This window comes from Coptis chinensis, chromosome 9 (genome assembly GCF_015680905.1).
Source record: "Coptis chinensis isolate HL-2020 chromosome 9, ASM1568090v1, whole genome shotgun sequence".
NCBI lineage: Eukaryota > Viridiplantae > Streptophyta > Magnoliopsida > Ranunculales > Ranunculaceae > Coptis > Coptis chinensis.
In genome coordinates, this window is record NC_141464.1 from 15,215,204 (window position 1) to 15,224,769 (window position 9,566).

A 9,566-nucleotide genomic window follows, 5' to 3' on the forward strand; every position below is an offset into this window, starting at 1 on the left:
CATATATGACCGATAATGCATACCTTTATGATTATACATATTTCCATGAGTATTATGGGGGAGGGGTATTTCGAGTAATGGACCAGGGGCGATATAGCATTGCCCTTGGTAGCCTTTCCCTAAACGTAGGCACCACTATGTTATTCATCCTTATGAATATTTTGGGGGAATGGCAGTTCATTTCTGCAAACAGTACTGCTGGTGACATTTTCCTCGCTTTAGCTGAGGGACGTCGCCGATATGACATTCCCCGAGTTTTAGTCGCTAGTCTTAAGAGAGCCCAAAGCATGAGGCGTAAGTATCTTCTTATGCCTGTTTTGGAAGCCGCATCATCGTAGTTGTTTACCTATATTACGTGCACAATTCACAAATTGGAAAAGGGTTGAAGTCATGAGACCCACCAATTGGGTGGTTAAGCTCATTCGCAATTATGACTTGGCGGGATGACGGTCGTGCGACCTCAATTTGTCGCCCGCACATCCCATCGGACATAATAACACTTAACAGGTTAGCATTAGTAGATGATAAATGGTGGCAAGCTTGGCAAGTTATAATGGCCCCAGCGAGAATCTTGAAGGAACCTCATCTCTTTCTTTGAGGAAGAGGATGCTTAAGCGGGAGATAAGGTAAGTTTTTAGTTTTGTTATTGTCTGCTTATGTCCCAAGCAATTTAATTCCGTTAACCCCATAATGGGTGGAACTCTTATAGAGTTGCGTCAGTATTTTTATTTACTATATTAGTATGTTCTAACCTTGTTTTGCAGATGTTCCAGAATTTCACGCGTTTCTATGGTATTTTTCTACCCTCTTTATTTAAATGCTTTGAGGACAAAGCATGCTTCTTGTTTGGGGGGGCCTTAGAAACACGTGTAATTAAGGCATCTGTTAGGATATAGATATGTATAACATGCCTTTGTTTTCAAGTTAAAAATTTCAAAAAAATAAATAAATAAGTTTATGCTATACACTTAGGAATATTGGTGTTGTTTTCTTTCTCTATGCTCTTAACAATCTAGAAGTCTCACGTAGCTTTTGCATCAGAATAATTGTTAGAAACTTAGGTTAATATGTAGGTAATAATCTTTGCATCTATCTATAAATATATTACATAAGTATCTATGATTGTTAGCAGTAAGTTTCTGAAATCTAAGCTAGAGTACTTATTCTACAAATCCTGTGAGAATATAGCCTAAAGCCTTATATGAGCAAAACATTTGAGAAATGACACAAGGGAGAAGTAAAATCCGGATAGAGAAATCACACGTCCACTTGCTTGATCACTATGCCATATCCTAAAAAGCGAGAATTTAGGCCCTCTTTGGATCGATATAGCCGTAAATTCAAACCTATGAATTATTTTCCGCTAATTAAGCCCCTCTGAGCCTTTCTTTAGCCTTTCATAAACCACAAATCCTTTACCCCTGTTACAAAAACAAAACAAAATAAAAAAAAAAAAAAAAAATCAACATACCCAATCTAGAATAAGTCTGAGAATAGAATGAGGAAGAAAGAAGAAGAGAAAAACCTGTGTAAACAAAAGTTAGTTAATTGTTTCAGAAAATAAAGAAAAGAAGTTTCCATCCAAAGAAAAGAAAAATAAAAATAGAAATAAAATAAAAACTCCAAAAAAATAGAATAAAAGGAGTCAAAAGCCAAAGAAAAAGAAAAAAAATATATGGCTAGGGATGGAAACAAAGTGTAGAAGCAAAAGTAAATAACAAGGTTTTCTCTAAGTTACATAATATGAAGACTCTACTATCTCAGACTTGTCCTTTTGAATATCCATTTCCTTCCTTCTTAAACCATCTCCTAATCTCCGCAACACCTAATAAAGACCTCTAGCTCAATTAGGAATAGGTAGTGTGATAGTAAGTGGCAGATGTGTTTGATCGACTCCGGCTTCCTTGTTGTCATTGAGATTGTAAGGTAAAGTGTGCCCAATCGCACAATCGGAGATAGCTGAAACTTGAGCAGAAAAATCAGAGTGAATTTCGTCTTGACATTTATGTGAGGACCTACTTAAGGACGATATTCCGAGTTTTCAGAAACGAACCTGCTAGGCATTTCATAGTATTACTCATAGTATTTATATTTGTATCATAGATGATTGATTATTATGCATATATTAGCTTAGGTTTTTGACTTGGTTATTCTTATTCATTTGCTAGTGAGATGTATAGATAGTTGAGACATGAATGAGGAAACAATAGTTTTATTTCTTAGTCGTTGTAGTATAGATGAAGTTTGTGAGTACCTTCACTGGAAAACTCTCACGAGGCTATAACTCGTCCACTAGGGAATTCCTAGTGGTTTAAGGCCTTGTTGCATATGGTCAATGCAATCGAACTCAGCGAAATGAGAGTAGATAGAACTCCATTTTTGGTCACTTATTCTAATTTCTCATCTTTGCTTGAGGACAAGCAAAATGCTATTTGGGGGTGGTTTGATAAGAGCCCAAAACTGTAGTTTTAACCCTCAGAATCGTCATACTTTTAGACCAATTATGTGAGTAATAATTAAGAGTTAATACTGATTACGTGTTTTTATGCATTTCAGGCTTCAAAGTCCATTATGTGCAGAAATGTGCCACTTTAGCCAAATAAAGGAGCAAAGGTCGGTTGCTAAGGAATTCTGTGATTAAAGGCCAAGATTCAAGAAGACAAAGCCTTTCTAAAGCCCGGTCAAAAGCTGAAAAGTCGACGCGGGGAGAAACAGCACTCAAAGTCAGCAGAACTTCCGAAGGCCGTATCTTTGGACTCAGACCTCGAATTGGGCCTATCTTATGTAAAAACGACCGGCTCGGAAAGAGCTTTCCAATGGTCTAAGCCTTGAACCAATCAGAGGAGCAGAAGTGGACAAAAAGTCTATTGAAGCCAACTGCAGCTGAAGAGGCCTTTTGAATTTGAAAAGAATTGGGTTTTGGGCCCGATTCTCTTCGGCCCAAAATATGGATCAAGCCCATGCACGATTTTTGGATCTGAACGTATAAAAACCAAAGCTTAGCTCTTTGTTAATGGTAGCTAATTAGACCTAAAAATATAGATAATTCTAGATCTAGATTTAAGTGTTTTTAATTTAGTTTAGCTTCAATTCAATTCTTGTTTTAGATTAAACTCTTAAAATCATTGTTCTTAATTAGTTTGATAAATAAAATAGCTATTTGTCAATTTTGATTTTGTCATTTCAAATTATAGATCTAGTTTTAATTCTTGTTGATTATCATTTCTGAATTGTTAAATTAGATTGAAGTATTGTTAGTTAAATTAGTCAAGTTAGAATTTTGATATAATGTTTAGTTATAATAATATGGGAAATGATGGTTTGATGAATCAAGGCTAAACCTCCATTAGAGGGGTTGATGAAGCCTTGATGAAAGCTTAGTTGTATAAGTGTAGAATCGTTGTAGAGTCTATTCCATTCTAGAAGGTCGTGTTTCGCCATGAGAATGGGTAAACGACCTCACATGCTAGTTATAATTGGTAGAAATGTCATGTTAATTTGGGATTAGAGCGAGCAATTCTTACAGTAAGAACGTAAGAATTGGATTACAACAGTCTATGCTAGGTAATTAAGTTGGATTCGAGGTGGAATCAATTCCCCTCTAATTCTTTATCTAGATTCACATTCAGTATTCAGTATCATTTCGTTATTCGTAACTTGTTAATTTCATTCACCTCGTAGTATAGAATTCCCCTCGTAAACCTCTCATTAGACTTAAGGCCGGATTAGTTAACGATGAAATCATTTCATGCTAGAGGACTAGGAGTGGAACAAATTTGTTACTCCACTCTATTTCGATAGAATTGAGAGTAGAAAACTTTGATAATTATAGACTGTTATAAGTTTTAGTTTACTTACGTTTTGAGTTTCATCATTCATTTCGTATGTAAACTATCATTTTTATGTTTTATCACTTGCCAAGCCTGTCACCGTGTGTCATCAACTTGTGCTAACCTGTCGAGTGTTACTATGTCTGATGGGGTGTAAAGAGCAACCAAATGAGGTTGCACCTACCATCCTGGCCAAGGTCATTACTCGAAAAGAGTGAACCACCCAATTGGTGGGGTCTCATGACTTCGACCCTTTTCCAATCTGTGAACTGGGTACAGAATTCAGGTAGACAACTGAGCATGATGCGGCAAACTAAAACAGGCATAAGAATATACTTATGCCTCACGCTTTGGGCTCTCTTAAGACTAGCTACTAATACTCGGGAAATGTCATATCGGCGACGTCCCTCAGCTAAAGCAAGGAAAACGTCACTAGCGGTACTATTTGTAGAGGTAAACTGCCAATCCCCTAAAATATTCATCAGGATGAATAACATGGTCGTGCCTACATTTAGGGATAAGCTACCAAGGGCTATGTTATAACGCCCTTGGTCCATTATACGAAATACCCCTCCCCCATAATACTCAAGGAAATATGTATAGTCATAGAGATATGCATTATCGGTCATATATCCCCACGTGTAAATAGGATCAGGTATTGGTATTCCCGAAACTAACGCTACCACATACTTATTGAATTCTAGTGGCGTGTCATCAACCGTGACGGAGAAATCTTGTTCTCTGTCCTGGTTACAATAAAACTTAACATTATTGTAAAAAAAATTCAGTAAGCTTAGGTGAATACGAGTGGTCTTCACTTACCAGTAGATGCCTCCATCCTAACTGCAAGATCTGGGGGTTTAAATGGAATGTGGGGATGGAGTTTGAGACTCCCTCACTAACAGAACAATGGTGGTGGCATGGCAATTCAAGTTTATAGGATTTTTGGTGGTTGAAATTGTTGGAGGTGGTGGTGGGAGTGTTTTAGAGAAGATTTGGGGTGGGCTTGTATTGTGGCGTGGGTGTAGTAAGGTTTTCTTTTTTCTTTTTTCTTTTTCTTTTTTTTATTTTGGTTGCTAGGTTTGAAACTTTGTTAATGGCATTGGGAAATAAACTCGTGACTGTTGGTTTGAAGATGGAGACGCACATGCGCGAGAGATTGGGCCCAAACCCAATTTGATTTTTTCGATTTTTTGCGCAACTTCAAACTAAATTTGCCGCTTCATTACCGGTCCGATTTTTCCAAATGAGCTATGGAAATGATTAGGAGAGAATTCTCAATCCAAAGATCCATAAAACACTGTAATCCAACCGTGGGTGACATATAAGAAGATGGAAAATGCCTCAAAGTGTGTGCATGACGTAAGGAAGTTCACCAACTAACAAAATGAGTCGTGTATAGTCAGATACTCGAGACTTTAACAAATAACTGGATATATATATATAACCCTGTAGTTTTCTATATATCAACAACCTAAAGAGTTGTGGGTCTTTCCATAAATAAATAACATAGAATACACCCCCAAACAGAATCAAACACTGAGATTTCCTACGACACAACTTAGTGAAATGGAAACGAAGTCTGATAGATCTAGAACGTAACCGCGCATGCACCTTCTTTTTCATCTTTGAACGAGAGGGTGTCCAAGTGAATGATCGTGAGAAAATGGATGTTTGTGGAAGATATGGTGGATATGGATGAAATGAGAATGTGGGTTTAGCACAAAACTCATTCATGGTGTAGGTGGGAACTGTCTCAATTCTGAAAAATGAAGGTGTTAACTGCCTTTCCCTTGGGAATTATTTTTGTATTAAGAGGATTTAGAAAATCATTAAGTACAGAAGAAGCAAAAAGGTCAAGCGCAAACTCTAGGTTCCTTTGGAAAGGTGGAAGGTGGGGAATATTGGTGAGGGAAGATGAATGAGTGTCAGCTAGAGCTCTCAAGTCTAGATCATTAGAAGCCTTGAGATATGCTAGACATTCTTCAATAGATGGGTCAAAAGGATCATTGGGATAGAGGGTGAAAAATTCATCTTCCGTCATAGCGTCAAGGGATAAATGGCAGGGAAGAGTTGCAAAAGAGTTTAAGGAAATCTTCCTCAATTTCATCTACGTCCAAAGAGTCCTTGTCGAAGTTGGAACTTCCAAAGGAAAGGAATTTGTGCATCTAGTCATCCGGAAACGTGGTTTTGAAATAATCATGAGCTAAGCTCTCGATCATGCTAACCTCTCCATCGATATTCGTATTAGGAAACTGTTTGATTGTTTTAAAAACATTGACCTCAACGGAAAGATGGCCAAAGGACAAGGACATCGAACCATCGCGGCAGTTTATAAGCGCATTGGTAGTTGCCAAGAAAGGGCACCCTAAAATGATCGGAACAGAGTCGTTAGCAACTTCTGTATCGAGGATAACAAAATCAACAGGATAGTAGAAATCCTGAACCTTAATCATCATGTTTTCCACTACACCCTTAGGATACTTGATAGACCTATCAGCTAATTGCAACGTCATTGTTGTAGGTTTCATTTCCTGTAGACCTATTTGTTTATATAAATAATAATGGAGTAAGTTAACACTCGCCCTCAGGTCTAATAAAGTAGTGGTCGTGTGAGTATCCCCTAAAGTGCATTGTACAGTAGGACGACCAGGGTCCTTGTACTTAACGATTCCATTGTGTTCCGTTAAAATTGGAAACTGTTCAATTAAAAAGGTGTCTTTAGGAATCTTTGTCTTACGCCTAGTAGTGCACAACTCTTTAAGAAACTTAGCATGGTGAGGTAACTTTTTAATCACTTCAAGAAAGGGTAAGTTTATCGTTAGATTTTTAAAAACTTTCCTAATCTCGTCAAAATTTGTATCCTTGTTTAACATAGCTAATTTCTAAGGAAACGGTGGTTTCTCTTTATGTTTAGCGTATGGATCAACTGGATGTCTAACCTTTGATTTCTGTTTCTTAGGTTGTGGTTTAACTGGTACCTCTACAGGGGTAGGATCTTCAGTTTCTGTTTCGGTATCTAGTGTATTATCTGGTGTAGGGACTACTGGTGGGGTAACTATAGACATAGTTACTTTGTTATCAACCACTCTGCCTGAACGGAGAGTGGTGATGGAATTTATCTCACCTATGTTTGCATTTTTGTTAATAGTATTACCGTTTACCTCAAAGGTTGTGTTTGGTGTTTTAGGATTAGGTATCGCTTGTCCTAGAAACACACCTTTGGGTTGTACTTTCTCTTGAGCTAACTGCTGTAAAGAAAGTTGGATGGCTTGTAAAATCTGTTGTTGAGATTGCATAAAGGTATCAAAACGATCCGGTTGTGGAAGAGTGTTAGCTATAGGTTGTGTGACAGGAACTATGTCACGTTGATTATTAATGAGTGGATTTTGATAGTTATTATTTACCAGAATGATACCTCTATTAGCATTATAATTATTATTGTTATAATTATTATAATTACCCTGACCTTGTCCTTGTCGTGGTTGAACTTGGTAGCTATAATTATAATTACCCTGACCTTGTCCTTGCCTTGGTGGAGGTTGGTTGTAATTGTTTGTTGGCCTAACATTTGGGTTAAACAACCTTGGAAGTTGTTGATTATTTTGCCAACCGAAGTTACGGTTTTGTCGCCAAGCTACGTTAGGTTCGTTATTAATGGAACAGACATTATCTTGTTGTTCATAGGCAAGAGGACAATAGGAGTCTGGATGCTCATAACTCAAACATAAATTACATGGATTAGAGTTGACATTCATGATAGGGATAGGCGTTTGTTGAATAGAAATAGCCTCTACCTTTTTAGTGAGAGATTCGATTAAATTTTTAAGTTCAAGATCGTGTTTCATCTCAAACATACTGACGGCTTTAACTGTTGTAGAAGAACTAGCGGAACGGGAGATATCATCACTACCCCTCCAGTTATTATTACGCTTAGTTTGATCTTCTAAAAATTTATAAGCCTCTGAGGCTCCCTTAGTTAGGAAACTACCCCCATTCATTATGTCAAGGACTTCTTTATGGTGGTGTAAAAGTCCTTTGAAAAAGGCACGAACTAACGTGTCTTTTGCAAGGTTATGGTGTGGACACTCTATAAGAAGATCGGTGAAATGATTCCAAGCCTCAAAAAATGATTCATGAGGATTCTGTCGAAAGAAATGAACCTTGGAAAGCATTTCATTGGTCTTCAGTGGTGGGTAAAAATGTTCCATAAATAGTTGAACAAGTTTAGCCCACGAGTCCACAGAATTAGGCGCTTGGGCAGTTAACCAAGACGCCACCTTATCGGCTAAGGTGAAAGGAAACACCCTCAGTTTAATTTGTTCAGCACCAACCGTAGGATGGTGGAATGTAGTAAGGACTTGGTCAATCCTACGCATGTGCTGATAAGGTTTTTCATGGTCTAATAGAATGATAGAACGAAACAAGATTTAGGGCTTCAAGGCTTTGTAAAAGTCCGAGAGAGGAGACTCTCTTTCTTCGGCCATTATTTCTGGTTGTGTGTGTGGTATGCTAGCTAGAGGTGTAGTGAGTGGTATACTAGAAAGGTGTGTTTGTTGACGTTGCTGGTTGATTACGTTAGGCGTTTTTCTTCGGCCTGACCTTAATCTCATGCAAGGCTAAGACCAATCTTTATGAAACATAACAACACTCCAAACAATCTTGATATGCTAGTATGAACCTCTAACAGGAGATGCGAGGTGTGGAAGAAAAGAGTACCTGAATGCCTCCTTGCTTCGCTTATGAATAGCGTCTTGTTTACGCGTGCTCAGTGTATATAACAAGTTAGAACACTGAAAACCTTGAAGAAATGGAAGTTTGAAACAAACCTGTGGAAATCGGCCAGTTTCAGCAGAGGGCGTGGGTCGCGCTCAGAATAGGCTTAGGTAGGGCGCGGGTCGCGCTCAGGTCCAACTCGAGCTCCAGGCGCTTCAGCGCGGGGGGTGCTCGATCTTAACCTTCGTAGGGCGCGGATCGTGCTCAGGGAAAAACTCAAGGTCCAGGCGCTTCAGCGCGGGGGGCGCTCAAGTTTTGCCCTAGGCATGGCGCGGGTCGCACTCAGCTAAAAACTGGAGTTCCAGGCGTTTGGGTGCGGATAGCGCTCCAATTTAGGCTGCCTAGGGTGCGGGTCGTGCTCCATGTAATTCTGTGAGGAAAATTTCAATGCTGAAATGGACAACCACAGTTAGAATCAAACAAGGGTGGGTGGGTTATGGGACATGGAAAACTAACAATTCTAAAGAACACAATGCTAAAAGGGAAGTGAGATGGCAGCGGTGCCATTTGATAAACGTAAAAATGATAATTCATTCTACTCACGAATAAACGATGAAGTCTAAACGCAAGTAAAACTAAAACTTTACGAATACTATACTTATCAAAGATTTCTATACTCTCGAAGCTATCGAAATAGAGTTGGAATAGAAGATTCGTTCCATTCCTAGTTCTTTAGCATTCAATGTTTTCTAATATTGCGAATCTATCCAAAGTCTAATGAGAGTAATGGTGGGATTATACTACGATGCAAATTCAAATAACAAGATACTAACTAGAATGATTCAACTACGAAATGCTATGGAATACTAAGGTTTGAATCTAGAACTAGAATTAGGGGGGATTGAATCCACCTTGAAACCAACTTAATAAACTAGCATAGATTGTTGTAATCCAATTCTTACGTTCTTACGATAAGAATTGGTCGTTATAATCCCTAATCAATCATGGCAATTTCTACCA